At 44.4% G+C, this 16,612-nt stretch overlaps 1 protein-coding gene across 2 annotated transcripts in view; it reads right to left on the bottom strand.

Annotated features, from left to right (window-relative positions):
* The window catches only part of SUFU (SUFU negative regulator of hedgehog signaling), a 96,108-nt gene that overhangs the window by 72,042 nt on the left and 7,454 nt on the right, over window positions 1–16,612 (bottom strand). The gene's annotated exons all lie outside the window — the stretch shown is intronic.

Here is a 16,612-nt window from a genome sequence, read left to right as displayed (position 1 = left end):
AGCCACCGTCAACAAACAAGCTAAAAAACCCCATATAGTCAAAGAGAAAGACTGGGTATGTCTCATTTCCACAGAAAACTGGATGGAGGGGTGAGGTTAACCCACAGAGGGAAGAGGTCCTGCTAAAGCACACAGAAGCCAGGTTTGCTCGTGATCTCTTCCATCGGCCCCCAAGTTCAGTGCTACCTGTCCTACTTTGTTCTCTTCCAAGCCACAGCAAAGCGTCCGCAGCAGCTCAGCCTGACCCCCACTCCTGTGTCAACCCTCAAAGGAAAACATCCTTATTACACACTTTTTGTTGTACAGAAACAAGATCCTGGCACTATTTGGGGTTGGCTTCTTGTGAAGAAGGGAGGTGGGGACTGGAGCTCTGCTTCTGGGGTGGGTTTTTTTGGTTGTGGTTTGGCTGATTGTGGTTTTGTTTGTTTTGTGTGGGGTTTTTGGTTTGTTTTGGGCTTTGTTGTCGGTTTTGGTTTTGTTTTAGTTTTTTGTTTTGTTTTGTTTTTTTTTTTAATATTTGAAGGTGACTAATTCAAGCCACAGCCAGTTTAGAAAAAGGCTTTGGAGCCCAGTTCAGCATCTCAACATTGAAGCGCTTTGCAGGCCATTTCTTCAGCAAAACGGTTACAATGCAGCGGTCCAAAATCACCTCAGCTTTGTAGTAAAACTGTGATCTGAGATGGAGCATGTGCAGGAAGGACACTTCAAAATTAGTATTTTGTATCTGTGCGTGGCCCCAGGTACATAAACTGAAAGCTGCAACACAGTATTAAGTTTCTGTGCTAACAGATCTGAATATTTCACATAGTTTGCTTTACGCCTTCATTCTGCTGAACCCTGCAGTTTTGAGTGAAAGTTTCTTTTAAACATCCTTGAAATGCTAAGAAGGGGAAAAAATATGACATCAATATTTTGCTCCAAAACTAAAGATACTAACTATGAAGAGACAGCATGGATCATATTGTGCCTCTGCCCCATCCAACACAGGCACACATCATCTTTAGAGCCAACCCAATTGTGAAGCAGCCGCCCAAATTTTCACAAAAACAAACATCGATGGGGAAATTCTTGGCCTGCTGCATGCCCACTGGCACACATCACATAGTTTTATATTATGACTACAGCAGTAATGGAAGGCTCTGGTATCTGCCAAGTCAAATCCAAACCCACATTTAATATTAAAACCTTATTTTCTTGCATGAATAAAAATAAACTGTTTGAAAGCCAAGGTCATATATTACATACCATTCTTTGGGTTAAAACTCCCTTTATCTGTTCAGCAAATCAGCTCAGCAGAACAGACTACATTGCAGCACTGCACATATGCTGAAGGAGCCTGGCTTGTTCCTTTAATGAGGTAAGAGTTTCACTGATCACGATATTTAGTTCCAGCAAAAGAATCCAAAGAAATAGAGGCCCCTTTATTTACAGAGCCGTGTGGCCGGGCCCCCCCAGCCCCTCTCCTGAAGCCACACACAGAGAACTGAGAAGCTGCTCCCCCCTGCAGTAGAGCACCCAGCACGTTTTTCACATCAAATAGCCCAGCTTAAGAGGATCAGAAGCCAAACTAGCCCTTTGCTTTACAAGCAGCTCTGAAAACGCAAGGCTTTTCAGTTTAAATCAAAGCAATTTGCCAACGAATTTTCATTCTCGCTTTTGCAAGGAATGGGACGAAGTTTGCCTCTGCAGTGCAGTGCAAAATGGCTGTATTTCTGAAATTCTGCTTTTGAAAGCTACACAGCTCTAGACAAGGAGTGGAGTGTACTAGGTGTTTATTTTTTGAGAGTTTAAGAGTTTGTGTATAGAAATATATTAAGTGAACCAATCCCTGAAAAGGGGAGTTTACATTTGTTATGATTTTTTCAGCCAGTGAAGAAGAAAGCTCTTTCAGGGTATTTACAGAATCACAGAATCGACTGGGTTGGAAAATACCTCAGAGATCATCAAGTCCAACCCTTGGTCCAACTCCAGTCCATTGACCAGATCATGGCACTAAGTGCCATGTCCAGTCTCAGTTTAAAAACCTCCAGGGATGGTGAGTCCACCACCTCCCTGAGCAGCCATTCCAATGCTTGACCACTCTCTCTGCAAAGAATTTCTTTCTAATATCCAGCCCAAATTGCCTCTGGCAGAGTTTAAGTCCATGCCCCCTTGTCCTGTTGCTGACTGCCCGGGAAAAGAGACCAATCCCCACCTGGCTACAACTTCCCTTCAGGTAGTTCTAGAGAGTGATGAGGTCACCTCTAAGCCTCCTCTTCTCCAGACTAAACAAGCCCAGCTCCCTCAGCCTCTCCCCACAGGTCTTGTGCTTAAGTCCCTTCCCCAGTCTTGTTGCTCTTCTCTGGACCCGCTCCAGCACTTCAATCTCTTTCCTGAACTGAGGGGCCCAGAACTGAACACAATACTCCAGGTGTGGCCTCACCAATGCAGAGTACAGGGGAAGGATCACTTCCCTTGTCCTGCTGACCATGCTATTTTTGATACAGGACAGGATACCATTGGCCTTCTTGGCCACCTGGGCACACTGTTGGCTCATGTTGAGCTTCCTGTCAGTTAGTGCCCCCAGGTCCCTTTCTGCCTGACTGCTCTCCAGCCACTCTGTGCCCAGCCTGGAGCGCTGCAGGGGGTTGTTGTGGCCAAAGTGCAGGACCCGGCACTTGGCCTTGTTGAACTTCATCCCATTGGAATCAGCCCATTTTTTCAGTCTATCCAGATCCCTCTGCAGAGCCCTCCTGCCTTCCAGCACGTCAACACTCCCTCCCAACCTGGTGGCATCAGCAAATTTGCTGATGATGGTCTCAATCCCCTCATCTAAATCATCAGTAAAGATGTTAAACAGGATAGTTTAGGGGTAGTCAGGACTGCACTTTCAGAAGTCACAGCTCCAGTCCCACCACCTCCAGGGAGACAAACCAGGTCTCTCCTGGGCAGCAAGTGCAGGCTCTCGCACTCTGGACTGACTTGTCCCAGATGCAGTTTTCAGCTCCGTCACCACTACTTCTGTTAAACAGTCACTTCATGCCGCTGCTTCAGAGATGCCTTTTGCTTCAACTCCTGAGTTGCATTTCCCCTCATCTTCTACAAAGACAAAGCTTCCTGCTCTGCTGCTGGTGAGCCACTCTGATACCATTTTGAAGGCTGCAGAAATACAGTATCACTACACTTGTAAGCCTGGCATCTGGAAGAGCTGCTGTTATTTCCATCAGAAAACAGTTTTAATTCTACCATCATCTCCACCCCCACCACCCCTTCCAAAAAAAGCCACAGTAATTGCCAATCCACTGCTTTCAGTACTCCAGGTCAACCTACCAAGATGTTTGAGAAGTTTGACAAGGTGGTTAAACCAAGCTGATGGGCAGTGTCCACCACTCCGCTTGATGAGACCAAAGTACTTCAAGGTCCAGCTCTCATTAGTGTTTTAATACTGCAGAGCTAGTAACCATCTTGCAAGATTTTTCTGTTAGCTAGCAAAGATATTAGTATTAGCAACACAGAAGACTGGTGTGACAAAAAGACTGAGGGTACTCACTGACTTCACAGGTCCTCCCTGAGAAAAATCAAGATGTATATACAATTTCCCTTTCACTGCCCACATCTGCTTACAAACAAGCAACACAAAGGGTGGTCTCCTGTCTAAAACCCAAGGAAAAGCCTTCAGCAGGTTGTCATTGAGTCAAACATCTCAGTGTCTCAGTCTCCCAGGAAGGAAGTCAGGCAGGAGCTGATGTGTCCCAAAGAAGATGATGCAGAGAGTCAGCCTTCTGACTTCAAGCTCCATACGTGTTACACGTCTTCACACTACAAGCAAATGACACTCAACATTCCAGAACTTCAAGGAACAGAAAAAAAGAAGAAAAAGAAACAAAGAAGTGACACTACCTAGTGCTTCCAGCATCTTGCTTAATGGGAAATGGTTGGTTTTAGTGCAGCTGTCATTTACTCTTAAGTCTCATCCAAGCCCCCGATGACATGCTGGGATGCTCCTGTGAAACAATTTCATAAGACAATAGGTAGAGCAACCCCCCTACATAAAAGGCTTGAAAAGTATCCGGAAAAGATATTTTGGCCCAAACCCACCTGCTTATATACATATTCTCTCAGATATCTCCTGGCATTTAAAAAAGCATCAATTTCAAAGAAAAGCACATAAAGACACCTGAGAGAAGCAGGGGACAGTTATCTCTTCAGAGCACTCAACAGGAAATTCCATAAGCTCTTGCCACCCCAAACCTGTGCGCAGGGTCTTACTAGACTCCTTTCTAGCTTGATTTTAAGAAAAAGCTTCATACATAAGCAGGGCAAACACAAATGCTAAAAGAATACATGCTCAAAGACTTCTGTCCATGTAAAATCAGGGTCAGAAAGCCAATGACACATGGTACTTGAGACAGTTTATGGCTTTGCCCAAAGCTGTTGCTTAGAGCCTGCTCTTGCAGTACATCGTATCAAACTTGTAAGCCATCAACCAGGTGCAAAACCTTTCTAGGAACAACAACTTAAATTGTTTTTAGAGAACTATTCCAACATCTAAATCCAAACAGATGCAGAGGCACTTGCTCTGTAGTTACTTGGAGGCAGCTTTCTCAGCTTTCCAAAACACTCATGTAGTATCCACTTAGAAAGCTTACATTGAGATAGATCTGAGTAATATTTGTGAATCAATTTGTCCTGGCCAGCATGCAAACAGAACTGTGCTTCACTGAGCTGCCATTCAGTGCACAAAGTACTGCTACAGAGGGAGGAGGAAACTTCAGTTTAAGCTTCACTCACTTTTTACTATTCAGCTTCTTCAAAATTCAGCTTGTGACAATCTTGTCCCCGAAGCCTGGAGATTCAGAGTTTAGGTTTTGTTCTTAAATTGTTTGTGTAAATACTGAATGCTTATACAACATATAAATTGATTGTTTCCTCTAAACCTTCAGACTACAGAGTCAAATCAATTTTACTCCTAACTCTGCAGACACAACTATCTTATGAGACAGTGTCACTCGAAGTCCATGATAATACCGTAAGGGTTTCCACCAGCTTTAGACACAAACAGCATGGGAACTGTTGTATGCATTTTGTGGACCTGACAGATGGGCCACTTTTTAGACACCCAAATCAGTCAGGCATGTGAGAAGCACTCAGCACACAACTGTTACTAAAAGGTGTCCATACCACAGTCAACTACATCACATGAGGAAAGGTGCTGGGTCTGCTCAGCTCTAATAAAATAAGCCTAGAAGGAGAGGGGGATGTTATCACTCGACTGCCTATCGGGAGGGTGAAGGGAAGACAGAGCCAGACCTTTCTAAGAGACGCATAGGAAAATCGCAAAGGTCAATTCCAGCTACATGGATCTGGAAGTCTCTCTCATGGGATAGTGATATAACCCTGGAACAGGATCCAGGGAGGCTGTGGAAGCTGCCCCTCTGAGCAGGCATCAACTGGAAACTTTTAGAGGTCCTTTCCAACCTGTGATCCTATGAAGGAACACAGCCAAGAGTACAGGTATGAACTTTTACTACCAGTACCCTGTATCCAAAACTGAGCTGGCAGGACCCGCAGCTGATAATTCACGAACGCGAGGTAAGCTTGTTTTGACAGAACTGGTTACTATACTCAGCTCCTGAGCTACACTCTCTCCAGTCTATCACATTAAAGTAAACCACCATCAGTTTTCAGGTCACTTCAATGTGCTGGACTGCAATTAAGGCAATTTAGGGGTTGTTTCTTTGAGGTTCGGCTGTCAATGCCATGAAAGTAGTAGCATCTGGAAGAAGGACAGGATCCCTCTTAGCTGCTGCAGGTTAATCCCTTTGGGCTCTAGAGGCTTGGAACCATCATCATCTCATTCTGGAGAGTGTCAACAGACAGTCATACATGTGAGAATAGTGCACGCAGATTAAGGGGAAAAGGCTGCCAAAGGGATTTATCTGCTTCATTATTAACATTAAGTCAAGAAACTTTACAACGCTCTTACACTCCTAAAATGTCATCCAGGTGACCTGAGTTTGAATCCCTCTGTCCTCCCATCCTCCTCAACAAATTACTTATGAATTTGACTCTCAGAGGTAAAATAACGATATTTCCCTGCTTCAAAGGGAAATTTGACACACTCATCATATAGGAAGTGCTTATATACTCCATCTACCAAGGTCACAAAAGCTGGGAAATTAACTCCACATTCTGCACAGCATGGACAAATACTGAATATAGGAAATTACTAAAACAACAAAATATGAAGCAGGAGGTTGCACAGAACATGTTACTCTCTACCCCAGCAGAAGGTGCCCACATATGGGCAGTTTACTTTTTATTTTCGCTGTTTCACGGTCCATGGACGTAGCTTTACCAGTAGATGATAGTCTGATCTCCCATTATGGTCATAACTAAACTGACAAGACCAAGCCACTTCATCTTCACAGTTTCCAAAACAGGTAATAAAAAAATAAATTATGTGAAATCAAGTGACTAGAGGACTGGCTGTACTTTTCAGCTTGAGGGCTCACACATTTATCCTCAGAGCCACCCAGGCTTCCCACCTCACAGCCAGCAGAACCCAGCCCAGCCCAGCTGAGGTGTCCCCAGAGCAGGTTCTGGGCAGCACGCTGCAGGCACAGGTAGCACAGCAGCTCGGGAAAACACAAATAGCCTCACTGCAATGGCCTGGGGAAGGGGCTGCAGAGTTGCATCATCTTAATGCCCACTGAAAGGCTCTGGAAAGAATAGCTGGGAGCACAATAAGGATTTTCTGTGGCATTCACAGAACGAGGGGCAGAGAACTAGTGAAAAAGAAAACAACTCACCGAGATCTGTACTCCAACATTTTATTTAAGCTATTTACGCTGCACTTCAGAGCTACTTGTCCTTCATTTCTACAAGGACCAGCAGAACACTGCTCTCACTTGGCCCGAGTTGGAGGTGATTCTGCAAACACAGCATGCAGTCACCATGCTGCACAGTGCACCAGGGAAGACAACCTTCCATCTGTGCACAGATCCCATTTTGTACAGGGACTGACCCCTTAGCTCTGACACACTGGTCTTTGCACAGCCTGTGGGATTGGTAATGTTAAACATCTCCAAAACTCCACCTAAGGGCTCAGCTGCAACCTCACTAGGCGAAAGAACAGAAGTGAAGGGGTAGTTCAAGCCAGCGTGGCGGGGAAGGCGGTATTGCTGCGCTTGGGGAGCAGCTGGGAAAAGGGCACCGATTCTCCTTGCAGTGGCTGCTGCCTCCTTCGCAGCCTCTACTGCGGAAAGTTCTGCAGCTGCTGGGAGGAACCCATTGGCATAACAAAAGCGGCTTTCAGAAGCAGTATGGGAGGCTGGAAAGAATAAGAGAAAAAAAACCCAAAGCCAGAAGCTACACTGAAAACTACGGTTAGTTTTTTTCAGTATTGCCTAACAGTCTCAGGATCTGGGCTCCAACATGTTACATAGATTATAAACACTGCTGTCTCCCATTCCTTTCCTGCTGACTAAAGAGCACAGGTTAAAAGAAACAACTTTAGCACACCCACAAGCACATTTTTAGGACTCTCATGTAATTAAGATCTCAGCTGTGCAATAAAATGAGCCCAAGGCATAAAAGATATTTAGGAGCTTTTAGGAGCCTGAACTCCAGCTTTCAAGCAGGACTTAGGCACCCGAGTATCCTGCTGGATCTAGGATTCAATCCCCCAACTTCCACTTCATCAGTTGTTGAAATCAAGGCAATACTTCCTTACTTGCTGAGGTGTTACATAGTCTCATCTCACTGTAAATGCTGCACTCAAAAACATATCAGTGAGCATAATAAGAAACCTTAACCAATTAAATGGGCAGGAAAATGCCCTTGGACCCCTACCTGCAATTCTAGGGAAAAGAAAGCACCAGGCTGCTGGTGAAAGACTCTCAAAAGGGAAACAAAAGATAGCTGCAATTAAAGTCTCCTCTCTCTCTCTCTCTATATATATATATATATGTATAATTTTTTAAAATCTGCCTTTAAGCATTAAGCTTCTCCTCCATGACTAGTGTTCCTTTAAAGTGTTAAAAACTTTCAGAAATAGGAATCATAGGCTGATATTTTTGATCTATAGAAATAAACACCTGGCTTATGAATGTTACACGGACTCCATCCATTGTAGGACAAAATCCAAAAGGACAAAATAAATCTTGGTCTCTTTAAATCAAACAAAGGAGGGAAGAAAGCATCATTCTCCCCCTTCCTTTCAGTGGGTTCAGGCTTACCCCTAAAAATTTTAATAGTAGCAACATAGTGTTGCCTCTCAGACAAACCACTTCAGTTATGGAAACTGCAAAATGGCTCAGCCTCTCTTACAAACAGGAGCTAAGTTGGGAGGGAGACATCAACTTACAGCATATTTCGGTACCACTTACTTTTTAATGCAGGAAGCACAAACACGCTCCTCACGTCGCTGATCACTTTAGGAGGAATAACCAGTGAAACAGAGTTCAGCATACAGCTCATCACAGCCGCTCTGCTACAGAAAATCCCCCATCCATCTCTGAACACTAAATTCTTTGCTTTTCTGCTTAACGTTACTCTTCTGGGTAAAAAAGAATTCAAGGCCCAGAGACATATTATTTTTGCGTAATAAAGTTATACATATGGATTCAACTTAGCTAGGAAATGTCAACTTAAGGCTTGTCTTCATGAGGAAATTTACTGTAACTAGTCTACCAGTATAATTATATTGCTGTAGTTCTACTGGTAAAATTCCCCTGTTGAGCCTTATTCTTTACAACAGCCGCCTTTATGGTTTACTTTTGTCAACTATGCCAAAAAAGGCCCCTGCTCCAGAAAGATCACAACAATTCACAGGGGAGGAGGGGAAGGAGCTACACCAGTGCAACTGGAGTGGTAGAAAGAATAACAGTATAGAAATGGCAGAATTTCTCTATACTAACAAATTATTTGCTACAGAAAAAAATGCTGCAAGAAAACGATACTGTACATCAGATATGATTGCATCCCCACCCCTTTAAGGAGCGATGCCTCAGTCATTCCCCACATCCCTTGCAGGAGTGATGCCCCCTGGAACAGAGCACTGACCCTCCAAAACAAGAGGTGCTGGTGTTAAAGGCCAACCCCTCTGGTTTACAGTTTGCATTTTCAGGGAGGGATAGCTGAAAAGCAAATAGCATCCTTTGCAAAAGGGATTTTAAAACAATTGCCCTTCACTTCAGCAGCCCAAGAATGAGGAGCTGGAAAAAAACAATGAGCCATCTGTGCGCTCTTCCTTCCTTCTCTGTCTCTGTCCTCTGGGCTTAAATCAGAGCTCCCCAAGAATGGCCGGGTCCCCCTCCACCTCCGCCCACCCTGTTTACAATCTGCAAAAAACAGTTTTCTGGCCTCTTTTTTTTTTTCCTTTTTGTTCTTAAGTCCCATTGCAAAAATCTTCCTTCAAACCTCAGCCCTTTGTCAGGTGGTATCCCATCTACCCAGCTTTGTCAGTTGATCAAAAAATGCCTCCCACCAGATGATCCATTCCTTGTTTGCCACCCCTGGAGGCAGAGTGGCACTCAGGAGCCCCAGCCACCCCTTTGTCCCAGGAAGGGAATACCATCTCAATGGGAGACCACCAAAGATTTGCAGCCCTCTTTTGTTATCCTGGTGTCAGGGCCTATTGGGCCTCGATTCAAAAACTGAGACGACAGTAGAGAGGCAGCCAAGTTTGGTAACCACTGTGGAGTTTCCAGCTTAGGAGAGAGAGATACCAATAGCTCAAATTTTCAAATAAAATTACTGATGGTAATTTGTGGTTACAAATTGTAATCACTGTTCCAACAGGAAGAAGACGACTATTCTAGCACTAGTCAGGAAGGTATGTTCCCAATGCTAAATCTGCGTTGAGGGAAAAAAGGAGATTAGGTCTGAATAACAGCATTCAGATGCATCTCTTCAAACATCCATTTTGTTAGTATCATTATTCCAGCAAGCAAAGGGATAAAAAAGTCAACCCTCCTTTGATCTCGCAGCCAGAATGGCCACACAGCTCAAAAAATGCTTTTACCTTCATGTCCCACTGAAAAAAAAAAAACCAACCACAACAAAACCCCCCAAAAAACAACACATACCACAATACTATTTTAATTCTTGCTTTTTAGAGCATCCTAAACAGATCTTTATCAAATAAAACACTTTTTCACAAGAAGACCCAACTTTGATCCCCAGTCACTCCTCTTCCCACGCAGCACGCACCCAGCTGGGGGATCAGAGTGAGGAAGCCTGGTCTCAGGCCAACTCTTCTCCCATATGCCAAGATCATAAACGTCAAAGTTCTGCTGACAAAAAGAAATCATCGAGTTTGAACACCATGCCTCTTCCCCTGCATGGCAGCAAGAGGCTCATCTTACCAGGATGCACGTGCAGATGCGCTACTGAAGGGGAAGCAGGGCTGCCATCAGCAACCTTCAGCTATAAACCTACTTTCAAACTTTTTCCTTTTTTTTTTTTTTTATTGAAAACAGTCCTTCTTGTAAATTGAACTACTGTGCTGTAAATATTAAATGGTTTTCCTTCAATGCTTCAACAAAAAAAATCCAAATCTCGTGCAGTTTAAACATGCTTTCATCCTATGACCTCCGCACACAAACATGGAGAGCTCGCAGCACAAAGTGGACTTCTCTCTGTAGGTGGGCTACATCTTTCACGTTATTAGCAGTGCTAACTGCCTCCGACAAATGACATTTGAAGCCAAGCGCATTCCGCCTTGCAGGAGGGAAGAAAAGATTTCCCTGTGGTGACCAAGGCTTCAAGGGAGGTCTGGCTCCAACAGAGAAACACGAGTCTTGAACAGTCCTGGTGCTTTGCCTCACTCATCGGAAGGACACTGTCAATGGGGCATGGAAATAAGCATGACACTTGATCTAGCTGTTTTTTTGCCTGGGAAATAGGGAATTAAACCTTACATTATCACACTTGTACATGTGCTTCTTTAAAATCTCCCCAAAATTTTTTAACTCATTGGTCAGATTCAATCAAGTCCTTCAAAGGAAGAGTTGTCCCCAAAATACTACGTTTCTACAAAGCAGGCAAAAACAAACAGCCAGACAGAAGAGAAGGATCTACAGGCACTCCCAGTAAGCAAGTTTCAGTAGAAGCACAACTGTATTTCTAGACACCAAAGAATCCACACAGGTGAGACCTGTTAAAAGCACCCTCATTTTAGGAAAAGCTCAGTCTAACTCATATCTTTATAGACGTGAAAAAAAAATACAACCACAAGACAAGTCCATTAAAGAACAGATCTTATTACCATCCCTGCAGCTAAACTACTCATTTCAACTTTGATGGTTTCTCAAATGAGCTATTGTTAGGAGGAAATACTTTTTTGACACAGAACTCCCTGATTCTGCGGTCTCTCTCTCCACTCCGCCATGAACCTTCCAACTAGAAAAATAAGCATCACCTCTGGGTTAATCTCTGATAGAAGACAAAGGAATATAAGAGTTTGGTGCCCATTTTGAGCTCTCCAAGTCTTATCTCTTTTACCTCCTTCCTAAACCAAAGCTTGCCAGTGTCCTCTTGCACATCATTCCCTTTAAGCTGGGGCAGATGCTCCACCTCCAGCAATAATACCCAGAAGAAACATTTCTTCAGTGCATTGGCTGAAGTCCAATTCCCACAGATGAAGCTATGGCAACATGAAGTAGGAAGCTACAGAGACCTGGAAGAAGCTCCTCAGAGTGACATTAAATCCCCATAACTTCACTGCTGTCCTTGCTGTTGCCCACAACCAGCCTATAGCAGTCATACCTCACAAAAGCCTGATCCAGGAACAGAACCACTATTTCCTGATCCTCAAGGATATGTGCCCAAAACTCAACCTCACTTCCCTGTTCCATGTGCCAAATTCGCTACCAAGCAGTCAGCGCTGACACAAGAGGTGTCCTTTGACTTCAGAGGTAATAGCCTGGTAAAACAAAACCAGGACGACCACGTGAGCACTTGTACATCTATGCTATTATTTAAGAAAGTCCTCAAGTTCCTCTGTGTGAAGTATGCTTCAATATCACACTTGAAAGAAACTGGACACCATGAGAGGTGGAAGAAAAGCTTGGGTTTTAAATAATTTTCCTTGAATTCCAGGCTCAACTCCCAAACTAAAGTGATTTGATCTTTCATCTCTCCAAGGCTGACATGTTGAACTCTGCAAAACTGTTTCAAAATCTTATGTGAAATATGGATCCGCAACAAGCACCAGTTCTCTCTAATTTACTGTCTTCCCAAAGGCCCTTTATTGCATTTTCATGAAAACAAAGAGGGGCAGAGTCAGTCTCCACCATTTTAAAAGTGTTCACTGTCACCTTGGAGTTTGGTGTAATATTTCAGCGGTGCTTTAGGCATGTGGTTTATAAAGCACTGAGGGACCCATTAAATAACAAAATTTAAGGCTAAAGGCTAGCAAGCTGAGGGCAGTGAGCTTTTAAATTTATGAAAGGCTACAGAACTAAAAGGCCACTAAAGTGACAGCTGTCAGCACCACTCCATCCTACATTCATGCAGGCTCAAAGGAGAAGCCAGCACGCACTTAAAAGAAAGAGAGCACTCGTTCCAACTTTCAGGCTATTTTCTAAATACTCTTTTGAAACTCCTTTCATGCTCGGAAAAAGCCTTCCAGAAAACATCCATCCCTCTGCAAGCCTTGCATTTGTTACCTGATCCAGTTTTGCGCTCCTTTTTCTTCCTCCCAGCTCTAACAAGCATCCTTGCCCTTTTACAAGTTAAGGTCATTCAGAGGATCTATACAAGCAAGCAGAACACAAGCTGGACTGGAGATTCTGAAAGGCTCATGCTTACCCTCACCTTTAATAGGGAGGCACCACCCACAGAGCAGCACGTTATCCCGGTTATCCCGGCATGCACCGCTCCCTCCCGATCCAAATGGTAAGTAGCGCAAATCAAAAGGACCACGGCAAGTTGGAACCTGTTGTCTCCGCGGGTGGTACCCTGCATCTGTATGAGATGAAGGCAGCTGTAATCTCTTTGGTTTTATGCAAATTGGATGCTGCACTTGGGCTCCTGGCTAGCTGCCAGGAAAAAAACAAACAAACCAACCAACCACAAAACAAACCAAAAACCACCACCCTTGTCAATATGAAGTTTGTGTGGATCAGGAAACCCAATTATTGAAATCTGCATAAAAAGCTAAACATCAAAACACAGTTGGCATGTTTCTTCTCAGGATGTGGGAAAGCCACAAATACAAATCTTATCTCTTAACCTAGCCACAATTCAAGCTTTGCTTTCTATTGTGGTTCTGAGTTACAACCTTGCAATTTTTATACAAATAAGACTATCCAAGGTTTTTAGGAATTCTATTGCATCATGGTGCTCATTCTCCATGCACTTATTGAACTCTTAACAAAAAGAGGGAGCACTTGAACTGCAGGAACAGTTAATTGGAGATTCAGTCTTAGCCTTAGAGTGAACTGGAGATAGAAATTGGTCTGGTGAAAAAGCACGTCACTCCCTGGACAACAGAATCCAGGGCTGGAGTTGGTGTTGCCACTGATGGAGACCGAGTCCAGCTGCGCTTGCTGACGCTGCCGTCCTCAGGCACTTGTTTTCCACATCAGCAGAAGTCACCATCATGCCTGGAAGCTGTAGGAAGGCTCAGGTGCCTGTGCCATGGTGCTGCTGCCAGCCTGGCATCATAGCACAGATTTGCAACTACCAGCAGAGGCACTGCGCTTCGTGCAGACGCACAGAGGCACGTTCCTGGATGCTGACATTGCCGTGGGCAGCAGCTGCCAGCAAGGGGTGGAGGAGGGCGCAGGACTTCTCCCCTCTCCCACAGCCACGGGCCAGACGGGCCCGGCCAGTGCGTGCTCACACACTACACACGCACTCATCACTGCAGCGAAGAACCTCTTCAGAAAGCAAGAACAGTCCAAAAAAAAAAAAAAGGCAGGCTCTACTCTAACCCTGCTGAACAGATTCAAGAAGTTGCACATTGGTTTTGATTTTAAAGTAGACAGAAAAAGTTAAAAATGGAGCATAACTTGCAAAAATGTCCCGGAAGGATTTCTACTGCCACTCAAGTTGTGCAACATGCTCAATTGGAGAGACTTATTTCCATGCAAGTGGCTTGGCACGAAATCCCACTGAAAGGTCTGCGGTTCCCTAGCGCTGTCATGACGTCATGAGTTAGGATTTTTAGAGCGATCAGCCCAGCACAGCTGGTGTCATGGTTGCCATTATACCATGAAACGCTGAGCGGTTTTAAATGAAAAAGGTCTCCCCATTCGAAATTCTTACATTTCTTCCATCTTATTCTGTGGCCTCTTAAAACCAGACCAGGTCTGTGAGCAGAGTAGAGCTGATATTTAAGCAGAGCAGGAAATAGTGCTGCTTTAACTGAAAATAAATCTGTCAACAACGAGGCACAGGGAGAGCTCCACTTCAGACTTTTCAGGTTCTTATTAAAAAATATAAATTAAAGTCAACATTTTCACATTACTTGCTACATCTGTTTGCTATTCCATTATAAATAAAAATACAGGGGCCTCCAATTCAGCATCACTTCACTCAAAAGTCAGAAAATCCTTTTTATTTAATACTGCATTATAATTGGTCTAGATTGTACTATAACACCAGAATAGGTCTACAAGAAATAAGCCATACATTGTCCAAAGCAAGCTGGGAGATTCAAGAGACCTCTGGCAGCATACTGTCCCTTCCTTTCTAAAGGACAAAGGACAGCAAGGTTATAGAAGCACATCCCTCCCTGCACTCTTTGCAGAGAGGGCTGGGAAACCAAAACACCCCACAAACTAACTCGTATCCAGAGGCCAGGGCAGCTGAGCAGAGTTCAGTGCCACACCAGCTTCCAAAATCTTCCAAAGATTTAAACAACACCCCTGTCACTCCACATGCCTGCCATCCATCCCACAGTACGCTTTACCTGGGACAGCAGAATCCCAAAGGCCTTCAAGCAACAAACTGATTCCCATTTTCTTAAACAAAGGCTTTATTAAATTCCCTGTCGGATAAAAAGAACTTCCCAAGAACACAGAAAAACCACTACATTCCTGCAGTGTGCACCCAGCGCTGGTCTGGTGATGTGCAGTTCGCATGGCAGCCACATTTCAAGAGTAGTTAGCGAACAGGTGGCCTAGCAGGTGGTAACTTCAGGTTCAGTGTTCAAGAGATGTGCACGTTTTGACAGCTTTACCACATGCATAATTGTATATTAAGGCTTTTTGCCACAAAGGCAGAGCCAGCCTTCGCAACAGCACATGGTGTATTAAGTTTTGTAGCTCCAAGAATTAGGTCAAAATACAGGTGACAGTCTGCAGACAGCTGAACGTCTCCAGGTGAGTGACATGAGGTGCCTGGGAACACTGTTCAGCCAGAGAGAGAGACAGGAAACACATGCACATACTCAGGGCACGGAGATAACTTAGATGGATCTGAACAAGCCTCTGCTGAAGAGGTGTCAGCCAACACCCCTGACTCAGGGCAGCAGCCAGGCCCCTCTGTGTGCCTGCAGCACCCAGCTGCAGCAGCCCCGGGCAGCACGGTGCCAGGGCATATCAGCTCCCCAAACCTCCTCTCAGGCTCACGAATACCTGAGGCATTCAGGGACTTCACATCTCCCAGACTTTGCTTCTGCTTCCCCCAGTAGACTTTGGAAATCACCTGCAGCCTATGTCTAGAGATGGGAGTTTAATTCCTGTGCCCTGCAACCAGCAAAAGGCATATTCCACTACTTCAGTCCAAATTTCTTGACCAAACCATACAACAGTATAAAGAGTTAGGAGGTCTCATGCCAGGAAGTTATTTAAAGTTGTGACATTCCACCTGTGGGACACTTTCACTCCTCCACCCCCAAGCCTTCCACTACAGAAGAACAGCAGGTTTGGGTCTACCAGACAAGTTTCAGGAGTGGGAAGCCAGAGCACGTGCCAGGGCCAGATAGGCTGTGTCCTTACATAATTTGCTTCTTCATTCATAAAAACACACCACCCTTCCCATCTGCAGCTGAGATCCTCAAGTCCACTCCCTGTTCTCACCCAAAACCATCAGGAAAGAGTCTGAGCAGAGAGAATTAGTCTCACAATGGGAAAATATCAGGCTGACAAGTCAGCACAGCACTTATTGCCTCCAAAATTAGTTCCATCAAAACAAAGTGGGCAAACATGCCATCTAAACTTGGCAACCACAGATTTTCAGCGGCAAAGGTGAAATACCAGGATCTGACCACGTGAAGGCCTGCATGCCCATGGTAAGGTCTCTTGTGGAAGCAAGGGAAGGCAGTTTTTAACTTCACTTCTTTATTTCACTTGCGCTACCTTTCCTCTGCCCCAGCAACTCATGACTGGGTTTGTTGTCAGATGTGTTGATTAAATGTCCTAGGCAGATCTCTGTGACACTAGGGTCTTGTAGAAACTTAAAAGACTTGTCTTCCGAAAAACAGCTCTGTAATGACGACGATGAGAGGAAAAAAATACAGAGAAACTGCCTTGTAGATGTGGGTAAGGTTAAAGAAATTGCCTGACTGCTGCTGTTGCGAGAGAAGCAGCTGGGTGAAAAAACCTGGTGGCTGAATCTAAACCAAGACAAACAAAAGAAGGAAAGCTTGGGTGAACAAACTGAGGCCTTTGCTGCACCA

The sequence above is a fragment of the Patagioenas fasciata genome, chromosome 8 (genome assembly GCF_037038585.1).
Source record: "Patagioenas fasciata isolate bPatFas1 chromosome 8, bPatFas1.hap1, whole genome shotgun sequence".
Taxonomy (NCBI): Eukaryota; Metazoa; Chordata; class Aves; order Columbiformes; family Columbidae; genus Patagioenas; species Patagioenas fasciata.
Note: the sequence above shows the minus strand (reverse complement) of the source record. Positions and strands in the feature narration are given on the sequence as shown.